We start from the raw sequence: 25,480 nt of genomic DNA on the forward strand, positions 1-25,480 counted from the left end.
AAACCAGGAACCTTCTAAAAAATATGCCTTCCCCATCCATTTTCAGCTTCAGTATTATGTAAAGATGACAGTTATCAGCTATGTAGAAGAGCAGCTATATTAAATGTTAAATAACCTTTAACAGTACCAAATATTTAATCATAAAAAATTAAATTGACAGTGGTGTGGTTCACATAGTATCCCCTCGAAAGCCTGACAGCATCATTTCTCATATATATTGATAAGTACAAGACATCCATAAAATCGTAGGCTCTGTAGCCTTCTATTTATGAGAGGCTATCTAAAACTCATTCATTGCAGGTAATATCAGTAAGTCAATTCAGCTTAGTCTGATAGCTCATAACTTTTCAGACTGTTGTATTTACTGAGCCATAGACTATCCTTTCTCGAGTGTACTTGAGAAAATGACTTGTACTGTAAGACTGTTTCTTCTCAAAGTATAATCAAATGCCTTAAAACGAACTCCATAACTGCAAATTCAAAACAGTATTAGGTCTTGGTAATAACACAAAAAATATTGCTTTAATAATGCTTTGTAAGTCGTGCAGAATATTGGCGGTATTTTTATGACTCCAGTAACCCACCCAGAAAACTGCTGGTGGGTGATTGGTGCCAGGCTTAGGCATGGTTCGTGGGATAGCAGGAGCCCCCCTGTATTGGAGCTGATAAGGACTTGTGTACAAATGGAAGAATTTCCTCAGCATGTGATGTACAGGACTTGTGGGTGAAGAATCAGCACTGCACGCAGTGTGGGGATGGCAGCCAGCTCTGTTTTGTGGGTGTGATATCACCAAATTCAGAGATCTTAAGTAGTGAGAGCAAATCTGTTGGCTCTGGTGTTGATTCTCTCTGTATCAGCTGCTTGTGGGGCTGACTGCAGGGCTTGGTCCTGCTCCTGCTAAGATACTGGTGAAATGTTAATTGTGTTCCTAGAGCAGTTCCTTACTAAAAGAGACTTTTTGTGTCTGATATTCTGATAGATAGCAGAAATGCAGGCAGTAGAAATCAGCAGGTAAAACTGTCCCATAAATGCTCTGATAGTGCTTTATTTAAATTGCCTTGAATATCTGGGATTAGGGAATGGGTTGAAAAACTCTTGTAGACTTTGATCCTGAATGAGAGGACCATTAAAGCTGGTATGTAGAATGTGCTTCTAAACAAGCTGAATTTACAGAAAACTCTTGCAACTATTATCCATTTCTCAAGGGAGGCAAATAAAGTCACAACTGCCTAGAACTCTAAAACTGAACCAAAATTTGGGCAATCTCAGTACCAGTGGAAAGACCTTCTGATTTCCTTCATTGCTCATTCCTCTCATTCATCTGTACTTGCTGGATTGGAGCTAAAACCACACACAGAGGCTGCATATCCCTTTCTGTTAGCAGTGGCCAGATTTGCTCAGCAATCACTTCTGTCCATAATTCAAGCAGTGAATTGCTGTTTTGGAAGACTTCAGGGTAGAGAATTGCGTTACCAAGCTGTTTCATTATTTTTAAATTTCTGTTTCACTGCTTTCTGGCTTCTGCTGTTTAGACAGCATCAGCTTTTAGTGCTGAAAACAGATCCCCTGGAGGCTGAGCTGCACAGGGGAAGTTACATTTCCCTGGTCTGTGGGCAAAGATGGGAATGCCTCAGGCTCCAGGGAGCTGGACTGCTCCTTTTGGGTGGTGTGAGCAAATGGCAGAGTCTGTGACACTGGCTGTGACAAATGAGGGACTGCTAAGTCCACAGACCCCAGGGGGCTGAGAGCAAAAGCTGTGTTAAAAGTCTTGGGAACTAGCGCCTGGTCTCGATGGTAAGGAGAAGGCAAAATGATGGAATGGCTCAGTTGGAAGGGACCTTAAAGACCACAGAGCTCCAACCCCGTGCCGTGGGCTGGCTGCCCCACCAGCTCAGGCTGCCAAGGGCCCCATCCATGGCCTTGAGCACCTCCAGGGGTGGGCACCCACAGCTCTGGGCAGCTGTGCCACTGTCCTCTGAGTACTGAATTTCTCCCTAACATCTAACCTCTTTTATTTTAAAGCCGTTCACCCTTTTCCTATTGCTACCAGATGGTGTAAGGTTAAAGACAGACAAGTACAAAGATTTTGGTGCATAGCCTTGCCGCTGTACGTCTGAGCCCATAGCTAATGTCCGTGTTGTGAAGTTCCAGCAGTTTGATATGTTTTTGCATTTTTGTGCCAAGTTAAGAAAGGTTTGAAACCTTTCATTGCAACACTATCTTCTTTTGGAATTAGATGTAACATAGCTGCATGTGGTATCTGTATATAATAAACCTGAGTTCTTGTATCATGCTTGTCGTGATCTTAAAATAGTTTGACAAAGAGAGAGGCTGCTGAATCTATCCCCATTTTGTAGAAGTAGAAATGAAGGAGAAGTGATATGAGTGGATTTAACCTGCAGAAAAATTGATTTTATTGAGACTGTGCTAAAAATGGTTGCAGTCCAATCATCCCTGCAAATCTGATGGCACCATACACCAGATAAGTAAGAGCCAAATTTTCACTTAACGCATCCCCCAAGCGCATCGAGATGTTTCCATTTCTCTGGGGCACTGTGTCAGCCTGAGGCAGCTTGTAAAGAATACTTTTTGGGTACTGCTGTGCAACATCCTCCTTTCTTCTTAATCTATCTCTTGTGCCTGCTCATGGCTTCCTATTTCAGAGCAAGCTGTCTTTCAGGTTGCAGATGCCCTCTGTGCAGTGTGCTTGGTAAGTGGCCAGCTCTGAGTGGAGCTCAGTCAGGGCGTGCTGCTAATGTTGCTGCGGAAGTGCGAAGCTTTCGGGGACCTCTCCTAGTCATAGGGGTTGAGATCTTGTTTTATGTCGTCTTAAAGGCTGTAGCTGTGGCAGAAAACAGATATCCTTAGGGTGAGTTCAGGCAGAGCCGTCATCTTGGCTTTATCTCCATGTACAGAACAACCTCTTACTGTAACAGGTCAGTGGAAATGAGAGACATTTGGCTTAGAGCTGACCAAGGTTGAGAGAAAATACTGCTGTTGACAACTGCAGATTTGTTAGAATGAGGACAGGTTGCAGCACTGTGTTTGGTTCAGTGAGGGCTGCACTGGGGAGAAGATGCAGAGAGCTTCTGCTCACAGCTGATGGTCAGTTTCAGGTAAACACTGAAAATCTTGAAATGTAAGGAATCTGCAGTTTGCCGATAAACTTGCTGCAAAAGGCCTACTGATTTTACTGGCGGGGTGAGGAAGTGCTTCCAGGATCTTGACTGCACAGGTAGTGAAAATATGTAGAGAATGTTTGTGCTGTGTGTGGTAAAATATTTCCTGAAATCCTTTCCATCTGAATGTCTTTCTGCACAGTTCATATTGGTGCTGTTCCCACTTCTGCAGCTTCCATATTCTAAGCAATAATAGGATTAATTGTTCTCCAGGCTGGTTGTACATCTTTTAACATATGCGGTATGCAGGAGGCAGGCAATAAATAACTAAAAGAAGCCTACAGAGCAGTCGCTCCTGCTGAGGATTTTACTGAGCATATAGAGAAATTGATTCTTTTAAACTTCACTTGCTGGAGTAGAAAGTTAAAGAAGAGAGTAAAAATACTAAGCGATAGAGTGATGCACAGGACTGTCATTTTCGTTTTAGGATTCTCTCTATAAAATGTGCACATCAGAGACTTGGAAAGGCTTCCTAAGGAAAAGAAGCTTTGGTACAATGTCTTGGAGGCAGAGGGAAGCGCAGCACTTGACATGCTATTTAAAAGGCTGAAGGATATGTCTTAAGGAAAGAAACACTGTCTGTTCTGTATTTTGGTTCAGGGTCTGTGGTGCAGTCTTCTCAGTCAGCATTTCTGATGAAATCAGTGGGATGCCAAACTGAAAATGAAACATCTGCAGGCTGTGGAATTTGGCCCCGGACAGGCTGAGGCTCTGATCTGGAGCTTGGCAGTGTCTGGACACGTGGCTATCCCCATGGACACAGCGTCATTGACAGCAGAATCCTGACAGTCGCTGGGAAAGTCCCCTGACTTTTCACACAAAGAGGGACAGAAAGGTCCTTAAAGGCCTGAAAATTAATTAAAGAACTGATCATTGAATGGCTTAATTCCATGAATACTCTCTTCTCCTTCTTGTTGACAGCTGCTCTGACAGGCTTTTTTTTCCAATGTGCAGCTCTCCACATGCTGCTTGGTGCTCTGATGAGAGACCTCTGCGTGGTATGAGGCTCAATGCATGGGTTAAATGGCAGAAGCTTGTATGGACACCTGCAGGTGTGTTTTAAGGGTGTATACCCAATTAATCCCATCCCAAGACATCCTAAATAGGGAAAGCGTTTTTGCTGTGTTACTTTTTTCCTACTGAGCTTTTAAAGTGGACAACAATGGCAGCTGCTCAGAGCTGTGATGTGCTGCTGGAGCTGCCAGAAGGACTTTCTTATTTTCTATTTTTCCTAAACTAAAAAGCAGTGAACCAGAAGATCCTTTGCTGCAAACAGGCCTATAATTTGCTGTGCTTATGTGACTGGTTCCCTTGATTTCCTAGGGCCCATTCCCAAGCTTGGAATGGAAGAAGTGCCCTTTTGATGTTTTCCCTTCTTCTTCCCCAAGGCATTGGCTTGCAGTCATTGGACCTAATTTGTAGCTTATCAGATAGCAGGAGAAGAATGAAGAGCTAGTGAAGTGCTCCTTGGGCTTTGATCTACTTCTCTCTTCCATCATTAATTTACTGGATGCCCCAGATGAGGCCACCCAGGATATACCCCTGCGGATGGTGCTGTGCTGGGCGAAGGGCTCTAATGAGCACAGCCTGAGCACAGCAGCATGCTTGTGGCTTCCAGGCCCAAGTGCATCCCCATCCAGCCGGAATGGCCAGAGGAGCATGCATCTGCCTGCACCTACCCTTAATCTCCCCTTGTCTTGGTTCTGTCAAAGGGGGCTAATAGCCCACTGCATCACAGACGATAAAAAACTATTAATCATTGTACAGTACTGAGGATAGATTTAATTCACCAAGTAGGAACATGGACCACGATCCTCTGAAGCTAACATTTAACACTTTGGTAGCTACAATTTACATAATGTCCCTGAAACCACTCTTGAATGGTGCTGAAGAATAACTTCTGACCTATTACATGTTTAATCTGGGAGGTGATCCATTGTCCTGAGTTACTGAAAGTGAAGGATTTGCATTGCTGGGTTTGTAATAAGAGAATAGAAAGGATTTGTGTTAAAAATAGTGTCTCTGAATAGATGGTTGGGAAGATCTCTTCAAATGCAGAAAAGCTTGTCTTTCTTAATCTACATTCTTTCTAACATCCGGGAAAATCTTGCCTAACTACAGAGCTCACTGGGTAATTGTGTCTCACATTCCATAGGAAGAGATTTATCTTGGGAAGGTATTAAAGCTTCAGTTACACAGTTGTCATCTAGGAAGATACAGTATTGATTGATCCTGGAGCTTCATTTGATTTGTTGCATTGGTGATTGCAGTATTGATTGGTCTCGCGTGCTGTGTTTGTTCCGTGTACTGCTCTGTTGCAGCAGGAATTAGTCCTGCTTGCTGCTTGCTGCATGTTTTTCGGGAGAGGAATCAGGCAGAATTCATTTTTCACTAGACAGAGTCTTACAGAGTAATTAACTGAAAGGAGGCTGGTGAGAATTACTGAATTACCCAGGGAACGCGGTGCAGTCAGAGTTTTTTTCAGGCATGTGTAAATAAAGAAATTTGCATTCTCCAAATATTTTAAGCAAATACTGTGTTCAAAGGGAAGTGTGTAATTTGAAAAAGTGCAGAAAAATATAAGAGCTGCAAGCAGTTTCAAAACCTCACCGCTACAGCTAAGGCAGGAGGAGGATTGCATAATGCCTGCTGAATGTCCCCTGAAATGCTGTAGCTAGGGAGGAAGAGGAGGATGGATGCAGCCTCCCACATCAACTCAGGTTCAAGCCAAAGTTTTGCCAAATGTCTTGTCTTGCTTTGTCACTGTCTGCATTTATCAGCGCTGTTGCCATATGCCAGAAGAAGCAATGTTTGTGGGAATGTACGAAGGAAATGTAGAATCATTAATTTTGGAAAAGACCAGTAAAATAATCTAGGAGTTGGTCTGAAACTAGAAGTCATTCTCTTCTCGTTCTGTGCACTGAACACAAATGACTTCAAGTGAAGCCTCCAACACTGGGAGGTCCTGAGCATTTCCTCAAGGTCATGTGAATTGTTTTGCTAATAACTACTTATCTCCCCAAATGGAGCTTTTCCTTCCCATGGCTGTGGAGGGGGACATGTAATTAGATCGGCTCCAACAAAAGAAAAGTTTTGAATAGGAATTTTAAATGCTTACTCTTAGTCATACCATCTGGTATGAGACACTAATTAAAATAGTGAGACATTTCTAGGCCTACATGTGTACTGTGGAAAGAGATAAATGTACTCAGAATGTGAGACAGATTCGCATGGTGTTGCTGTTGCACCAAAGCACGTTTTCATCAGTTCTGGATACCACAGTTAGTTGCTAGTTGAAATACACTAGAGCAGGATTGTAGTCCTTATTTTTAATTTCACCACCAGGAAAACTGAAGAAATGGGAAAATTACTCATTTGATTGACTTTCTCATGACTGGAAAGAATTAAAGAGCAAAGCAGTGAGAACCTTAGAAGTGAAAGTCACACATTTAAACAAACCTATTTCCTCCAAAGTAGAAAAAGGTAAACAAAATAGTAAGGAAAAGTGCTACCTTTCAGTGCTAGAAGTATTTGCACTCTCATACTGAGTTGCAGGATAGTCTTAAAAAATACCCAGAGTTCAGCAAAATGAAAAAGAAGTTAAAGCACTTTCTTCTGCTTAACAGCTGATGAGATGAATAAGAGAGAACAATATTTCAGTTGCTGGTTTTCTTTGCAAACGTATCTGTGGGATTAATCCTTTTGTACAGGGATTAATCTTAAATTTAATACATAATTTAAAATTATCAGTCCATCCAACAGTTTTTTTTTGTCTTTAGCGTTCAAAATATAATGCTTTCTGTGAATTTTAAAGCAGTCATAATACAAATTCATAATGAAGATTGTTAACATCAATAAAGGGTCACTTGCCTTTCTGTTCTAATTCCACTTATCAGAGGGCTGGAATTAAGGAGACCCTTAATGTTGAAGGCATTGCCAGAGGGTCGTGAGCAATTTGTTGCTGTGTGCCAGAGAGGATCTGTACACACTGGGAAATGGGACTCATTAGTGCTTACCTGAAAAAAAAAAATATATATATATATATTATTTTTCTGCAACAAATATTTGACATTTTGCTGGAAAAGTAAAACTGAAAATTGACATCTTCTGTGTTCTCAGATGGAGGCTGTCTATTTTCTGCAGTCTTTAGAGCATCCTACTCTAATGGCTGAACCCTGATGCAAGAGATATCTGCCTCACTACACAGAACCACACAGATTGTATTCTCATGTAGAATTTGTATAGCAGAAGTCAAATGGCTCATAATCTTTATATAAACTTATTTGCTGAAGAATGCCATTTGTGTGCCTCAATTCATGTTTCCTTTGCTTGAAATGTAATGACCATCTGACCAGTTAGTGGGTAACCGAATATGTAACTGGTAGGATGAATGCCCAGTTTACGGACATGTGTGGGCACTACATTTGGGTATCCTTGAAAGTATGCTTCATCAGAGAGAGCTTTTATCATCCTGAGAAAGCAACTGTATTTTAATGAAGGTCACCCCTATGGAAGGTAAAACTGCTGTGCAGCATCTCTCCAACCCAGAAATCAATTCATGTTGCTGCTTTCCAGGGCAACTGCAACTTTGGCTTGAAATCCATTCTCCAAATCTTTCAGTCAAGCTTTCCAGGTCATTATAATGCATAGAGATCTACTATGCCATGGCTGTATGATCATTAAATTGGGGAAAAAAACCTGCTACTGTGCATATGTTGACAACCAATTTATTCATCACAAAATAGCAAAGCATTGAGTATCCATTCCGTGTCAGTTGGAGGGCACTGTGCTATATTTGTTGCCATCATCATTATGAGGGTTACAAATGATCTACCTGGAGCTCGGCATATATCTTCTAGGATGAAGTGTCAACACAAAGATAATAGGGGTGAATTTAGAGTACAGCTTTAGGTGTACGCCTGCCGCTTTGCGCTGCAAGTCAATAGATGTTGGTTGAAAACTGTGCAATGAGAAAGTCAAGGAAGAGAAGTCTAATTCAGTAACCTCAGTTTAGGCATTTTTGTTTGGCAGCTGATTGTTTACGCTGCCCAACATTGACAGCAGTAAAGTGCAGTAAAAGGGATCTACTTTCTGAAGAAATGTTTTTTGTCCTAATCTTGTTTTGTGTGGTTGTCATGAGGAAGTACATGGAAAGAATAATCAGGAGACCAGATGGCATTTTGAATAGTGAGTCTATTCAGACATTTTCAAATCTCTAATTGGTCATTGGTTTTAAATGTTAATATGCTTCTCTAGTAAATCATTTCTATTCTTTCTTTTTGAAGTTTGCAAAGAACTATGAAAGAAATAAAAATATTGTTAACTGTGGTATACCAAAAAATCGGTATTCAAGCAATGGTGCTACATAGTAACTATGAACTTCAGCAGATATGAATAACGATGGTCATTCAAACTAATTTAACCAGTGACAGGCTGAAGAGGAGTGCAGTGTCGTATTTTGTGTTGATGTAAATGGGCAAAACTATTGAGTTGAAACTATATTGTTTAATACCAAGAAAGAATGTAGCTTGATGCCTGCATTCATATCCTTGCCTCATGCTGTGTTCCTTGCCAGCGGAGAATGCCTCAGGAGAATCTCATGCAACCCTGCAGGAGGAAGGTTGCACAAATGGATTTAGATTAAAAAATATCTATATCTGAACTTACACAGGGCATGTGTTGCATTGGATGGAATGCTGCACGTTGTTAACCAAAGTAGGAAGTCATGGTGAGAGAAGGCAAGTCAGGATACTTTTCTGGAAATTGTTCCTTGCAATTTTCTTGTGAAATACCAAGCACTAAATTGGTTACTACAGATATAAAGTGGATTTTCATGCTGTCACTGTCAGCATTTGCATATGGTGAGAAATATATGCAGAACCTCCGGGAAGGATGGTGGGCACTCGCATTGCCCTCAGTGGGGCAGCTTAGCGGAGTAGCGTGAATTCAGCTCTGAGGAGAGGCAGCAGATCCAGAGTTAAGTTACAGTTTACAGCACAGGGAAAGTGAAGACATGGGACTTCAGACAGGAAACCATCAAACTTACATTGCCAGTTCTCCCTTTGGATTTGATATGCACATCTATCACTGAAGACCCTTCTACCAGCTGTTCAAACCACTGACAACAGCAAGGTCCTTGGTGACTTGGTGCCCCAGTGAAGGTTGAAGAGCAGTGCTGGGCTTTTTTGAGGGGATTGTTAGGCTGCAGTAACAGTGAGGTGGCTGTCTAGGAGATGCTGCCTGCACAGCAAGGAGAATAAAGCTTTGTAAGCACTTGCCTTTTTCAGCTTCTTCAGCAAGTAATTGCTTTGTGCTGGCCACAACAATTTCCAGGCAATCAGTGCTGGAGAGTGTGGAGCACTTCAGTGTCTGGATTTAACACTTCTGCAATTTAAAATGCTGTTTATGTGAGTCAACAATATAATGCCTTAAAGAAGCAAAAAGATGGTGTATGCACATATTAAAGCAACTTGTTTCAGAGGCATTTGGAACTACAGGGATTCTTTGCACTTTTCATGAAGCGATTGACAAAATAAGATCAAGCTATACCAAGAAACAGCATCAGCTCTGGAAAAAAAACCAACCAGCCATCACTATATGTGGAGTGCAGATGGTGCTTTTGGTACTTGATATTATAGCTGTTTTTAAGTTTATTGGAGAAAAATATGGATTTTTAAATCTTACACCTGCATGCTGAGAGGAAGCATATGTAGAGACTCGCTGAATCCCTTGGTGTATTCTGAGTGGCTTTTTACACACTTGGAGCTGAAGTTTGCCATCCTCTCTCACTGTGAACAGTATTTAATTCTGAAATGGTTCTGCTAAAGTCAGACAAAATCATGGTGGAGATGAGAGGGACATAAGATTTCTGTCCTCTGCATTAATGATCTGGTTGCAAAGAATGAAAACCATGTGCATATTTTTCTTTTATGATTGCTGTGGATGTGATTGTTCATGTGTGGACAACCTGCCCCCAAATGCACATAACTGTATTTGATGCATTTTTGCAAAGAGATGCCAGTGAAGTAGTGAGGTGGTAGGCGTACAGCAGGGTAAACAGGGCAGCTTACAGTGATTAGATCAGAAGGATTTCTTTGTAGGAGTAACAGATCAAAACTAGCTAGACGTTTAAATACAACTTCATGCAAATATCTAAGTTACAGTCCCATCAGTGCCTTTGTGCCTTATGGCAGTACTTTCCATGCTGCTGAGCCTAACTGGTCCCTTACCTTGTTTTCTACAATCATGCCATATGTGCTTTCCTCTGCACTCCTTTACATCTCATAGAAGGGAAGCTCAGAGTTGCTTTCAGCACACCGAAATTCAGGTATTTTCAGATGTGACCTCACCTTTTGCACATAAAGAGTTATGTACTCTTGTACTGTTATTTATATATAAAATTATCCCTTGTTCTGAGTGAGCTGACATCACATCCCAACAAGATAATGCAAGAGAATTGGAAATCTTCATACTCCCACTAAGCACATTCCCTTGTGAGAAGTGCAATTTTCAGTTTTCCCTATCAAGAATGCAGATTTTCTGTGTCAAGTTTTTACCTGTTTTATGAACTTTTGGATGGCTTTTTGACACTGGGAGTTTAAAGGGCAGAAATACGAAATAGTAGTGCTTCTCATGCGCTGTAGTGTCATGTTCTTTCCACCTTGTGCTGTGCAATCTGCAGGCAGAATGTTGGCATAGCAAGTGCCATGTCAAGCCAAGGTTAAAGCAGGATTATTTATTCCTTTTTTTTTTTTTTTTTTTTTCAAGTTGGGATCAAAGTACAGTGCACATCATATGGAAATTGCATTTGAAACAGCTGAGTTCAATTACCTTCTCAAATAATTGTCAAGAACATGCAGTTGCTTTTGAGGTACGGTGTATTGCTTACAGGAAAAGCTGACCTTGAATGTACTCACATGGCCCTCTGATTTCAATGCACAGCTCTTCAGGCAAAATCTAAATCCTGCTGAGGGTCAAATCCAGGCTGCTAAGGGCCAGAGACAGCCAACTAATCAGGCACCATGCCACATGGACATCAGAGGAAGGGCTTGTACCAAGCACGCTACGTAGCTTGCTGCTGAATGTTGGCTTCTCTCTGCTGGCCAAAACAATTTGAACACTGAAGAGATGGCAGCCCAAACTCTGTACAGTGGTAGTGAACATGAGCAACATTGGGTGGCCCAATGGGAAGTGTCTAGGACTGCTTGCCAGCCCTGGCATTCTCTGCTTGCTGGACTGCTTGTTAGCACCACTGCATAGGCATCTCTGTTACCTGTGAGTTTATATCCCAGCTTCACAATTGCACTTCTCTATTTGTTCCTGCCAAGAATGAGTTTTAAACGTCCCTCATGCCTGTTCCAAGTGGGTGGAATGGTGGCAAAAAAGCTGCTTTGATTTAAGTGAGTGAGGGGGCAGAGCTACTCTGACTACCTGATTATTTATCTCCCTAGTTACACACAGCACTTGCTTTCTCTGGAGTGATTCAAGCATATCATAACCTCTTGCTTTAGCTCTTTTATCATGCTGGTTTGCTACTACAATTCAGGCAGAAATCTGTCTTGGCCTCTGCAGAGCATCTCACTTTATTGGACTCCGATGTGCCTCCCCTGTTTTTTCAAGTTTCCCGTTTATCATATGGAAGACTCCGAGATCTGCACTGAATGCTTTGGGATGGGCAGATTAGGCTCTCACAGCATTAAAAGCCTTCCTCCGGTGCCAACTAGAGATAAATGGGTGTGAAGACAGGTGCTCAGCAAGCCTTGCTGAGCATGGAGCATGCTGTCTCTGGGAATGCAAACAGTTCAGGGATTTTTACCAAAACATCATTGATTTCAGAATGAGCAGCAGTAGACTCATGGCTTTTCTCCAGCCTCCTGCTCTGCTATGGATGATTCACACATACAAACACTAGAAGCGATGCCCAAGAGATCTGAGCTTAGTTTCTGGGTCAATGAAAATCCTGAAGTGAGTATGTCATCTGAATTTTGCATTAATACAGTGAATCCTGATCACTTCTGTCCTTCCCAGGCATAAGTATCTCTCACTTCACCGCAGCATTTTTTGCCATATGTAGGAGATATGCCTCCTCATCACGTACTCTGGGTAAACTGTCAGACATGATGCTCAATGAGCCTGGCTGATGCACCAAGTAGAAAGAGAAACATATGGTCTGGACTGTGGTTGAGTATTTGGGAGTGAGTGAATGACATAAAGAGGGTTGGGGAGGAGAAGATAGTTTGGCATAGTCTGTCGAAGGTGTTGTGAGAACTCTTACGTGGTGCACATCAGTCACTCTGAAGTGCTTTGTGGCCACAGGAACTTCTTGCAGCTGGCAGGAAGAAGATCCATGATCAACGTATTGCAGTAGACTCTGAGTTTGGGATCTGCATATCTTGCTCCCTCCAAATGCTTCTTCTGGGAACACAGCATGTTATTTGGGGCTAAGGCCATCGTGGTATTTAGGTCATTTTAAAGTCAGTGGGAGTGGGGATAGTGACTTCACAGGGTCCTGATAAAGATTGAAGGCTGGGATGCCAGCGTGCAACTAATTAAATAATAGGTACGTGAAGAACCATTAGGAATAATCCTCAGGTCTGTAGTCTGAGTGTGGGGCATCAGCTTCCCCATCCCTGCAGTATGTGAGCAAGTCTAAAGAACTTGATATAATGAATTCTGAGAAGATCTATTTAAAAGTTTGCTTGTGAAGGCATGACAAGGCAGACTGTGTACTTCTCACATTCCTAGATTAGAAAACCTGAATTAGAGCATCTTGTAGCTTTATATTTGCCAAGATCTGATTCTCTTGCTGGAAGGTATCCAACCAGTGGGAGTTTGGAGGTTTACTTTGTGTAGAAGAGCATGAACGTGTGTGTTTATATGTGTGCACACAGGGGAAAGGTAAGAGGAGGTGGTAAGCAGCTGGTACTTTCTTGTGGTAATTCCTTCCGATGTGCTTGGAACTGGGGTTTCACTTTATGGATCCTGAGCTGCAAGTTGAGAAGAGTTGGTTTCTCCCTCTTTGTGTATCTCAAACTATAGGGAGAAAAATTTGATTTAATTTCATCTTGTCTGATCCTGATTAATGAAAAGTCATTTCTGCTAGTTCTGGGCTGAGAAAATAATCTTTGACTATTTTGTAACCTTGCAGATATATGTATGTGTGTGGCAGGAAGTTCTATAATTCTGGAAATTATGACAAGGCATCCATAAAGATGAGGCTGAAACCCTATGCAGCAGCACTGTAGCTTAAAGGAGCGTTATTTAATACCTATTAATGGAACTGCTGAAGCATAAACACTCTCAGCTCAAACAGATATTGTTAACTCCTTTGTGCTAGCAGTCTTAGGGTAGGGTGGCGGATCCTTCACCACTGCCTGGAAGAATGCTCTTCCCTCTGTTCTGTACGGGATGCTCTTTGTGTGTAGTAGGGAGGGAATTCATCCTCCTTCTGAGGGATGCTGGGAGTATGGATGTTTTTTCTGAGCACTCTGATCAAGCTGTAGATGCCCCTGTTCATTGTAGGAGAGTTGGACTAGGTGACCTTTCAGGGTCCCTTCCAACTTAAATGATTCTATGACTCTGTGCTTACCTATATGTTCAAATATATTGGGTACAGCTCTTGCACATTGTGGGACTGGTATGCAAGTAATTACTCTTTAAAAAGAGAGAAACAGTGTGTATTATAGAACTCAAGGTATCTTTCCTTAGAAGCAAAGGATTATAACAAATATAAAAGTTGAATTTCCTGGGTAATACATTATTCACAAAGTTAGAGCTTAAAAAACAGCAGTCGTTAACATGAAATTGATAATGAGAGTAAGCAGTTTTACAATCTATTTGCTTCTTGGGCATGTCTACACAGGAAATGTAGTGAAACTTTTCTGGAGACTAATTTAATTAAAATTAGTACAAACCCCCTGCGCAGACTCTAGGTTAGGTTTGCATTGTGATGTGAAGTGTAATTCTTGGCATGTGTAGATGGCCTACAGATTGCTAATTAGAATAAGAGGTGAAGCTGGTGCAGGTCAGGCTTCTGCCCTGCAGTCTCTAATCACCAGCTTAAAAGGCACACACCAAAATCTGTGCTGTCCACTGCCTGCCAAACCAGTCACTTGGATGGATGTAAGAGTTTTGCTTCGGCGATCTTTAAGAAGGACTGAACTAAAGCAGTGGCAAAGAGCAGCAAAAATGTGATGGTTGTGGAGCTGAGGCATGCTGTAAGACCACATCTTCACCTTTGTTGGTGGCAGCTTGAGCTGAGTTCTCACGTCATGCTGCAGTCAAATAGGAACTTTGTTTTTCTCTAGGGTGCAATTTTGGAGAACTAGGAAAGGCTTTACCTTCCTCCAACTGTCACATTCTCCTAACATGCTGCTCTGGAGCTCTGTTTAGCAGGGCAGAGTGCTTGATCAGACCCCAAATTTCCTAGGAAAGGTCCTTCCACGTCTCAAGGGGGTCAGCAGAGCTTGAGGGCAAGACAAGGGACGGGATCTGAGCGTTGTGCTTTTGTTCTCTCCAGAGATGAACTGTTTCTGCCTGTTACTGGAGCACTGGGAATAAAAAGCTTCTCTTACACAGCCTGCTGCCAGAGCCTGTTCAACAAAGCGTGAGGATGGTTTCTGGCTCATCTACTTATTCAGGCTTTTAATTATTTACCAGCTATCCTCGTGGTGAGGAGTTGGTGCCTGATGTTATTGAGGTACTTATTCGAGCGTTCACATTTATGCGGATGCATTCTTTTTATATTGGATTTTGGGTAGTCATGAGCTATAGTAAGGAATTAAATGTCATGTAAAGAAGAAATGTGACCAATTGATCAAGATACAATGGCCCACCTGTGAACAGTCTATCCTGGCTGTGAATTGGCTGGGCCCCGGAGTGGCCCATTCGAAAAGGAACCAATGTTTGCATTTTCAAGCAGCTGTATGCAGAATTACAGATGTTTGTACAACACACATGCACTACTTGAGCTGCAGACACATTGTTATTGTCCTTGTGCTGGTCCTGTTTTGGGGCTGCTTTAAAAGTTCTCCTGGATAGGAACGATGTGATGCTTGACTACTTGCGGAGAACAAGGCCCAAGCTACAGGCAGGGAAGGGTATATCCACTCTACAGAATAACAAGTCCTTAGGAAAATCGCAGTGCATAGAAGCACTCAGCAGTTCCCCAGTGCAGTGGTGTCACAACTGGGTCTGCCATCTCAGCAGACCAACAGGAAAGGACAGGGCCTGACCAAATCGACACAAATAAGCTCAGAAGAGTCTCCTGGACTTAACTAAAGGATGTATTTTAACAGTAAAGTTGAGAGTTAAGGAGCACGTGGGACTATTTGTTTCTCCTTTCAAACTTGTCACAGTCAATCAGTATAGCTGCACAGACTGCAGAGAACAATTGTAATTTGTCCTGCAGAAGGTCCACACAGAAAGTGCTTGAGGTTTTCTGCAATTCACTGGAGACTTGTGATGTTAAGAACAGGCATTTGAGCTCTGGTGTCTGCTGGGTAGCTATTTGCAGTGCAGGTAACTTATACTTACAAACACTTGATAGATCTCCTTCAGAGAAACTGGGATTTGGTAAGATGTTCGAGTCAGTCATGGCTGATTCCACTTCCTGTAAGGAAGGAGTATTTCTGTGATTTCTATCTCAGCATAAAGGTATTGTGCTGCAGTTCTGTGGAAGAGGTCCTGAAGGCTCAGCCACGCTTTAAAATATTTCAAGGATCTTTGTTTTGTGGAGATCAGTGGGTTCCTTTGCTGGTGAGCTGAAAAGCCTGGGGGAAACAGAAGAAACCTATTTCAAGACGTTTTTGTGAGAACAATACCACCTCCAACACCTTATGTAGCTGGTAAATATCATTCCTTTAGCAGATATTGAATCTTTTCTAGCTGTGTTCAGCCACCTGCACCTGACCACCAAATTTCCACTCTCTTAGCTTTGGCTGACATTTATATAACAAAGAGCTGCTAACTGTTCTTTTATCAGCACAAGAAAGTTGAGCACAGGAGAAGACAAATATGATGGGCATCATATGGCAGTACTCAGAGCTATGCTGATCCCTGTACATCCATCCTCTCTAATGGTTATATTGAGCCATTGTTAAGGAAAAAAATGCTGGTTGCTTGAAACGTTAACTCCTGGCTACTGTTACATACTAAGTCCTTTCTCTGCTGGATGTCTTCTTACAGTGACAGGGTGGTTGAGGTGGGAAGGGACATCTGGAGGTCATTTAGCGCAACCTTCCTACTCCAGCGGGATACAGAATCACAGAATAACAGAATCGTAGGGGTTGGAAGGGACTTCTAGAGATCATCGAGACCAACCCCCCTGCCAAAGCAGGTTCCCTACACCAGGTCGCACAAGTAGGCGCCCAGGTGGGTCTTGAATATCTCCAGAGAAGGAGACTCCATTACCTCCCTGGGCAGCCTGTTCCAGTGCTCCATCACCCTCACTGTGAAGAAGTTCTAGCGCACATTCGTGCGAAACTTCCTATGCTTCAGTTTCTGGCCATTCCCTCTTGTCCTGTCTCCACGTACCACTGAAAAGAGACTGGCCTCACCACTATGGCCGCCACACCTCAGATATTTATAAACCTGGATCAGGTCCCCTCTCAGTCGTCTTTTCTCAAGGCTAAACAGACCCAGTTCACTTAGCCTTTCTTCATAGGGGAGATGCTCCAGGCCCTTCACCATCTTTGTGGCCCTCCGCTGGACTCTTTCCAAGAGATCCCTGTCTTTTTTGTACTGGGGAGCCCAGAACTGGACACAGTACTCCAGATGAGGCCTTACCAGGGCAGAGTAGAGGGAGAGGATCACCTCCCTCGACCTGCTGGACATGCTCTTCTTAATGCACCCCAGAATGCCATTGGCCTTTTTGGCCACGAGGGCACACTGCTGGCTCATGGCCAACCTGTCGTCCACCAGGACGCCCAGGTCCCTCTCTGCAGAGCTCCTCTCCAGCAGCTCATCCCCCAGCCTGTATTGGTGCATGCAATTATTCCTCCCTAGGTGTAAGACCCTACACTTGCTTTTGTTGAACCTAATCCGGTTTCTTACTGCCCAGCTCTCCAGCCGGTCCAGGTCTTGCTGAATGGCAGCACAGCCTTCAGGCGTGTCAGCCAATCCTCCCAACTTCGTATCATCAGCAAACTTGCTGAGGGTGGCCACTATCCCCTCATCAAGGTCATTGATGAAGATGTTGAACAAGACCGGACCCAGCACAGACCCCTGGGGGACACCACTGGTTACAGGTCTCCAGCCAGACTCTGCATCACCAACGACGACCCTCTGCGCTCTGCCAGTCAGCCAGTTCTCAACCCACCTCACTGTCCACTCATCTATCCCACACTTCCTCAGCTTTGTTATAAGGATGTCATGGGAGACAGTATCAAATGCCTTTCTAAAATCAAGGTAGACTACATCTACCGCTCTTCCCCCATCCACCCAGCCAGTGACAACATCGTAGAAGGCTACCAGGTTGGTCAAGCATGACCTCCCCTTGGTGAACCCATGCTGACTGCTCCTGATAACCACCTTTACTTCCAGTTGTTTGGAGATGGCATCCAGCACAAGCTGTTCCATCACCTTTTCAGGGATAGAGGTAAGGCTGACTGGCCTGTAATTACCTGGATCTTCCTTCTTGACCTTTTTGAAGGCCACATTCTCCCTAGTCTTCCTTTTACTGTTAACATACTTAAAAAAGCCTTTTTTATTATCCTTTATCACCTTTGCCAGATTCAATTCCAGGTGGGCTTTAGCCTTCCTTGTTGCATCCCTGCAGGCCCCGACAACATTTCTATGTTCTTCCCAAGTGGTCAGGCCCTTTTTCTATGTTTTATGGACCTTCTTCTTTCCTTTGAGTTTGTGTACAAGCTCCTTGCTCATCCACACAGGTCTCCTGCCACCTTTTCCTGATTTCTTGCTCACAGGGACACACTGATCCTGAGCTTGGAAGAAGAGCTGTTTTAAATGCCAACCAGTTCTCCCAGGCCCCCTTACCTTCTAACACGCTAGCCAACAGGATACCTTCAAGTAGGTCCTGGAAGAGATCAAAGTTGGCTCTCCTAAAGTCTGGGGTAGCAATCCTACTTTTCACTTTGATTCTTCCACTCAAGATCTTGAACTCCGCCATCTTGTGGTCACTACAGCCCAAGCTGCCCCTGACCTTTACTTCCTTGACAAGCCCTTCCTTAGTAGTGAGAACAAGGTCCAGCAACACCCCTCTCCTTGTCGGTTCCTCTACCACCTGCATCAGAAAGTTGTCTCCCATCCTCTCCCGGCAGCAGCAGGCTCAGGCACTTCCTGCAGCCAGAGACTTGAACTGCCACATTTCTGGGCAGGCCCCCCATCTGGGTCGCCACAGTCTTCTTGGAGCAAGGCTGCTGTCTGGTAGAGACCATGTTTGAACCTGTGGTCTCCGGGTCAGACAGTAGGAGAGCGGCGTTCTCAGCAAAGACAAGAACACAGACGTATCCTGCCACAAGACCCACCTCCCACACCTACTGCTGCAGTAATGGGCAGTGTGGGCTGCGCTATTGTATATTATACCCTATTGTACATTTACCCACATTTACACATTGTACCCAAACGATTTTTAATAGCCTCAAGGAAGGAGGATTTGAGTATGGAGTTTTGTCATATCTGGATCTCATTTGCGTTGCCCTGTGATTTCCAAGCAGTGAGCATGGAAATGGAGCTGACAGCAAGATGAGATGCAGGTAAATAAGAAACCTGTAGTCATGGGTGAAGACTTCTTTCTGGGTCTGAACATAAAGATGAGAGAGGAATAAAATGTGTGAGCTAGCATGCGAGTGGAGCTTTTGGAGGAGTTTGGCTTTTGGGTCTGTTTTCATATTCTTTGGAATCTGGATTTCCTAGGCAGCTACATGTAAATGCTTCTTGCTGGTTGGTGTGTGCCGCAGGGTGTTACTGTGGATGGAGTCTGACCTGGTATACGATTGTTCTGCTGGTTGGACAGTGTGAATTCTTACAGTCGCGGAGACTCAGAGCCTTGCTGTCCTGTGTAATTGAGAATCACCTTGTGAAATAGCACTGGGGTGATTTCTCACTTGAGCTCTAGTAGTATTGGAATGTGGCTTTCTGTTAGCGTTCCTGTGATCTGCCAGCCTCAAGGAGCTGAAGAATTTAAAGCAGGTCAGCAAAGACTGCTATCCCTCTGGGGATGGAGCTGCCCTGAGAACTGGATGACAGCAAATATTTTAGCCTGTGACTTGAATATCTTTGGAAATACTGGGGGTTTTAACTGGTTTCATGGTCTGAAAAATGGTCAAGACGACTACCTCACCTTGTTTGCTTGTGATGCAGAACAAGGTTTCATAATGATACATCCATGCCTATTAGAGCTGATGTTTATTAAGGATGAATGCCATTTTGCGAAGAGGTTGCTAGAGTAAAATGCATAAAGAAAAAATTATACTGCAAACAATAACAAGATCCCAGAATTACCTTGAACTGTGCAATTGAGATTCTCACTGGCTGTCAGATCATCTCTGCACAAGACTGAACTGCTGACATTTGTTTAATTACAATGTATTTATTAAAGGGGCAACAGCCTAATCGCTCGTGCATGCTTGCTTTATGTCTTTTGTACAATGTCTCTATTCAGTGTGAATAAATTCTTATTAAAATGAAGAGAAAATGATTTATTTTGCAACCATTGTGTGCAGAGATGATGCTGTAATTTAAGCTTATATAGAATTGTGGAATGCTAGTTAGAAAAAAATATTACCAAGAAAACGCAGTCTTTCTGGGAAGAGAAGCCCTGTAGAAATACTGTGAGGCTGTGGTTTGGCTAAGGTAATGCTCTTTCAGTTCAGTCAAAATTTCCTTCACAGGAGCAGGTAAACTTATCCATGTTTGAAGGTTGTTTTAGGACATTTTGGATTGTTTTCAGAGTGTATCATCTACAGTTTGTATATCCATGATGAAATATGTAGCAGGTTTGCTTAGCTGCAGGTCAGTGTGAACTTTTACTGAAGCTTTTTAGAAGCTGGGACAATAAAAAAAAAAAAAAAGTATCTCAAGTTTCTTTACGCTCCAGAAGCAGAAGAATGAAAGAGTGTGGAATAGGCTTGGTATTTTTTGACTTCTTGGAAAAGTGAGACAAGTGTAAATTAAGTCATTTCAGCATCACTGCAGCCATTGATTGCTCTGCAAACCCCATGCTGCTGGAAACTGCAAGCACAGAGGAGAGATGGGCAATGGGATGAGAAATCTGTTGGTGAATGAGTGGCAGTGTGGCTGTGCCTCTACAGGAATCAAATACCAGAGCAAGCTAGAAAGCTAATCCATAAGATGATTCATGCGATAAGAACTTATCAAGATGATTAAATAAGTGAGGTCCGTGTGGTCTGTTGCAATTAATGCTCTATGGATAAGCTAGGCAGACTCTGGGTGTTGGTATTCATGTGGTACATGTGTGTCAGCACTGCTGAAAGCGTGAAGAATTCTGCTATAATCAATAACTTCCAATTGTTTGGCTCTAATTGCTAGCATTTAGTGAGCAAAAATATCCTTCTTCTGCATAACTTAAAGCTTTTGAAAACATTCATTATAGAACTACAAGATTTGCTCTTGAGAGTCATGTTGTTGCATTAAATTGCCTATCTGGATTGGCAGGTTATGCACTGCAGCATTTTACACCCTTGTACCACCCTTCACGCTCCCTGCTGGGAAGTACTGCAGGTTTTAAGAAATCTGCAGTCAAACTGAAAGGAACAAAACCAAGGCCATTCCAGACAGACCTTTGGGAAACTGTGTTGAAAACACAGCTTGGAGCTAGGAAGGGGCAAGGAGGTTTGCAGTAAGATACTGATTCTCTGAGGAATTCTAAAAGAAGGGTTTAGAATTACAGCAGCTAAGAGAGAGGGTTTTTTTCTAACAACAATACAGCACTTGGAGTATCTGTGTAACATTTGTGGAGAGAATCTGTCTCTGTAAACTGCTACTCTTGACTTTTGTTACTGTCTTTACCAAGCTGCAGTGATGTTAAAGTCCTTTCTTGCAAGGCTCGTAGAGGAAGACATAGGTTTGAGGATCACTCTGCAGTCATCCCTGTGAGGCCTGACACTGGGGAACAGGAGAGCAATGACAAGTAGTGTTTTCTAGGTCCAGAACTGCTGTTCTTGTTTCCAATAATTTCCAACATGATGAACACCTTAGTGTCAGAAGTCTTAAAATGAGATGATCTCATAAAAACAAATAGGCACTGCCATCAGGGTTGCAAGCTGGGACTACTCAACAATGATCTGATGGGAGTAGTTAACTGAGAATGGGATGTGGATTTAAGTCTAATAGATTATCAACAGAAGTGTTCTGATAAGCTCTTAAGTGTGCTACCAAATCCAGCTTCCAAAGCGAGGGAAGTAATACAAGTCCACTATTGTTATTGTCAGTGGTTTCTAGTTAATTATCTGCTATCTGAAAACATCACTGAAAAGCACAAAGCACTGTTTAAGCCTTGCTTTGTGTCTCTTTATTCAATTAATGTGTTCCTTTGTTACATATGTTTTCTTCCCCCAGCTCTCAATGTAGACTTCTCACTATATGTTATTCTTCTGATATATCCAGATAGTGCTTCTGTAAGTTGAAGGGAAAATATAATTTGAAAAATGTGTATGTGTGCCTGGGTTAGTACTGAAATAGGGGAAAACATATGAGGAGAACAGTGATGACGTATGTTGCTCAAACAATTATTTTGTCTGCCTTCTCTTTTATTTTGAACTCTCATTTTAACAATTCCATAAGTCTTCAAATGCTGATATCTACTCTTAGGCTATAATGTTTCCCTGCTGCCTAGTTAAGGTAAGGTGAAAAGAAGCCTCGTGTTCCATACATTTATTGAGGAATTTTTTGTGTGTACAGTTCACATAAAATTGCATCCATTTGGCTCATGATCCAAAGTGCAATTCCATTAACAAGGCAGCACTCTACCTTTTGTTTGGGCTGTTATGCTTAAAGCCTGTTCCAGTTGTGTCCCACTGAAATAGAAGTTTTGCAGGTGATTTCGTTTAGTTCATTTCCAATTCTGTTGTATTTTCTTTGTTTGTACCCTGAATAACTTTGTAGAAACTATTTGATAGAATCATTTTCATTTTACCATTTAAGATAAAACTTGTACTGAGAGTAGAATGCATTTATTTGGTAAAAAAAAAAAAATTGCAGTTGTACAGAATGGAGAGATGATTTTTTTCACTTCCTTTCACTCTATCATCTTCCCTCCACTTTGAAGCCTGTAGAAAAACAAAACAAAACATTTTCTGTAGATTATGAAGAACCCATGTGGCATTCTTTGCCATTTCTGTATGGCCTGAAGGGCACAGAGTCCCCTGTGCATACAAAGTTTTTTAAAATAACAAAACAAAACTTGTTTCAGTCTGGAGTTTATCATTTTTCCAAAACAAGGAGATGCACAATGGCCTAACTCAAAACTTGCTAAGCCAGGCGTAGTTCTTAGAGGTACCTTGCAATCAGCTGTCCTTCCAGAGTCGGTAGCTGCTGACTCTTGTTGGTTTTAAAGTGGATGCTGTATTGTGGCTTCGCAAGGACATGTCTGAGGAAGCCCTCATGACTACCTAGAAATGATGCATTCAAGGTGAAACATTCCAGCTTATCAGAGGAACCCCGGTGAGGACACCCTATGGGACTGTTAGGGTTAGATGGATTTCAGTTCTCCTTTGTAGTTGACCAGACCTGAGTAAGGCAAGTTTGTTTGCTACTGAGTTGACAACAATCCTGTCAGTGAACAGGCTGCTTTTTACCTGATGTACTGAGCAACATGATCTTACGGCTTCCATGAATGCTCCAGCATTTTTGCCCACAGTGCTCTAGTGTCTCTATGCTAGAGTCTGGAGCAAGGGCTGTCCTTTTTACAGCACCTAACATGATGAAGTCCTGGGTCATGGGCATGCAAGAGTTGCAAAAATGGCAATAATTAAGCTACCTCACTGAACTTGTCTGTGCTTTTGTGTTGTAAAGTCTGTGCTTTGATGGCGAAAAATGAAGTATTGGAGGAAAACAAAAGGAGAAGAAAAATTTCCTTCCCTGGAGTGTGGACCGAGAATCTACTTAAATATATGCATGGAAGTGTGCAGCAGAAAGACACCTAAGAATGAGACTGTAACGATGAGAGTGGCTTACCAGCCCTCATGCTTCAACATAAGGTTGTTTTTTCAAATAAAACTGGAAAACAGCTGCTGCTCTTTCTGCCACCCCCCACTCGAATGGACTGCTGGCCTTGTACTTTGCTGCTGGCCTGGGAAGGTCAACAGGGACTTTGCTCACCTTTGCTATATGCTGCTGCTATTATGTATTCTGGCAACACTGGACATCTGCTAAGATGTGTTGCCAGCTACAGTAAGGGATGGGCGAGGGAATATCCTGTATCCCTGTTTTCTCACCTCAATAAACATTGAAAAATGACCCATAGCAATGCATACATGACCTGCTGGAGGCAATTGCTTGGTATCATTTTCCATTTTCTCTCTCTCTCATCTTCTCCTTCTCTTGCTCTAACATTTCCATTTTCATTTCCTTCTAAGCAGAAGGATTTCTTCACTTGGCTTTTAGAATCTATTACCTGAGTTTTAGGATATGTTCTTATTTCCAGGTACAAAACTAAGATACTGCATAGATATAACACAGATTTCCTTTTTTTTTTTTAATGGAATGTGCTTTTAGGTATCACCTTGGTCAGTAATTTAATTGAATTGGATAGTGACAACACAGTGACATTGTTAAGGTTAATGACCCAATGATTTACAAGACAAGGCACATTTACCGGCAAATGGATTTTAGTAATTGTTCCACTGAACAATGAGAATAACAATTTGTACATTGATCCACAAAGTCCTACTGCAAAGTCTCTGTTCTTCCTTCGCCAGTGTCCCTGTCCATAAATTCAGTATGCTCAATGTTTTGTCAGTCTGGCTGTATTTTGCACTGAACTTCGGATTATTTCTTTCAATGTGATCCACAGCTTTTCATGCCTGTATGGAACTTGGCTGGATAAGATGGTGGCAAGAGAGAACAGCGGAAGATGGGAGGACAGAACCTCTACAGGTAGGGCAGTCCTTGTCATCGACTAAGTTGAGCTTCTCCAGTCAGTGGTAAATACTTGCATCTCTTTGACACGTGTTTAATGTCTAATGTAGATGTTTAATGTAGATTTGGGTTGGTCTGTGTTTCTTACCAAAATGCTGTGGGAGGCTCTGCCAATGCAGTGAAAGAATCCTTTACTGAAGGCTATTATCCATTTTAAGTAACTTCATAATCTTAGGCAACACAAAGGAAAAATGTCTTTTCTCCTTAAATTGATGTTCACTGCCATTGCTTGATGTACATTCCTTTAGTTATCACTTAAATCCTAGTCATTGTTTATTTACTTAACAATTTTTCTTGCTGTGAGACCCATAACCACTCCATTCATTTTGCTTAAACCTTTTAAATACTATGGCATGAGTAACTTCACTGGAGCCTGGGTTTTTGTGTACAATCAAAACTGACTAGGAATGATAGTAAGAAATCTTCAACCAGCCAAAAGTGCTTGGTTATAAATTATTTAGATTGCTGGGTAAAGATTCTCATTTTAAGAGATGGTGTATTTAACATCCTTATCAATTAATTATCATTGGAAAATAGCTATTTAATCAGCATTGATCTGTTGTAAGGCTTCATCATCTGGCATTAGCCCAAACACAGAACAGATGTGTTTATTGAAGGCGGTTGTCTTTCCCTGCAGTATTATTGACATTGTTATCATTTTCATAGTGGTAATGGGCCAGTAACTGTTGGTTAGATACTCTTTGTTACAACACACTTTATAAACTTAATTCTATTGTCCTAAGTTTTATTAACCATTGATTTCTTCAGTTGTCCTTTTGCTTCCCTTATTAATTTTGTGTCATTCCTGGTTTCTTGTGTATTGCTGCCAGCTTTCTTGTTTACATTTGTTGTTTATTCACATTTCCACCATGTTATAACTTTCAGTCCCTCATGGTGCCACGATGAGATTGCTTGTTCCAAGTTTTGTTGCAGTTATCAGTGATGTGTTCTTCCTTGCATTGCATGTGCTTTACCCAAGAAAGATTGCAAGACTTCTGACGTGCATCACCATATTCACTATAGCACTGTGCTTAAGTCTCTACTCACTCACTCTTAGACAGCAATATGTTAAATAAATAAATGTTTCTCTTCTTATCAGAAGTGAAATGAAAAAATCAAAAAGAAAATGACATTTAAAAATGATTTTGAGTTAAAATGATGTATGGACTAAATGGAAATGACT

General features: G+C 42.1%; 1 long non-coding RNA gene across 1 annotated transcript in view; it reads left to right on the plus strand.

Moving 5' to 3' along the window:
• LOC116217176 overlaps positions 1-25,480 on the plus strand; it is a 98,010-nt gene that overhangs the window by 53,404 nt on the left and 19,126 nt on the right. Inside the window, exon 2 of the long non-coding RNA XR_004161322.1 lies at positions 24,173-24,255. This is a non-coding gene — a long non-coding RNA (uncharacterized LOC116217176). The remainder of the gene's footprint in view (positions 1-24,172; positions 24,256-25,480) is intronic.

The sequence above is a fragment of the Meleagris gallopavo genome, chromosome 14, assembly GCF_000146605.3.
Source record: "Meleagris gallopavo isolate NT-WF06-2002-E0010 breed Aviagen turkey brand Nicholas breeding stock chromosome 14, Turkey_5.1, whole genome shotgun sequence".
Lineage (NCBI taxonomy): Eukaryota > Metazoa > Chordata > Aves > Galliformes > Phasianidae > Meleagris > Meleagris gallopavo.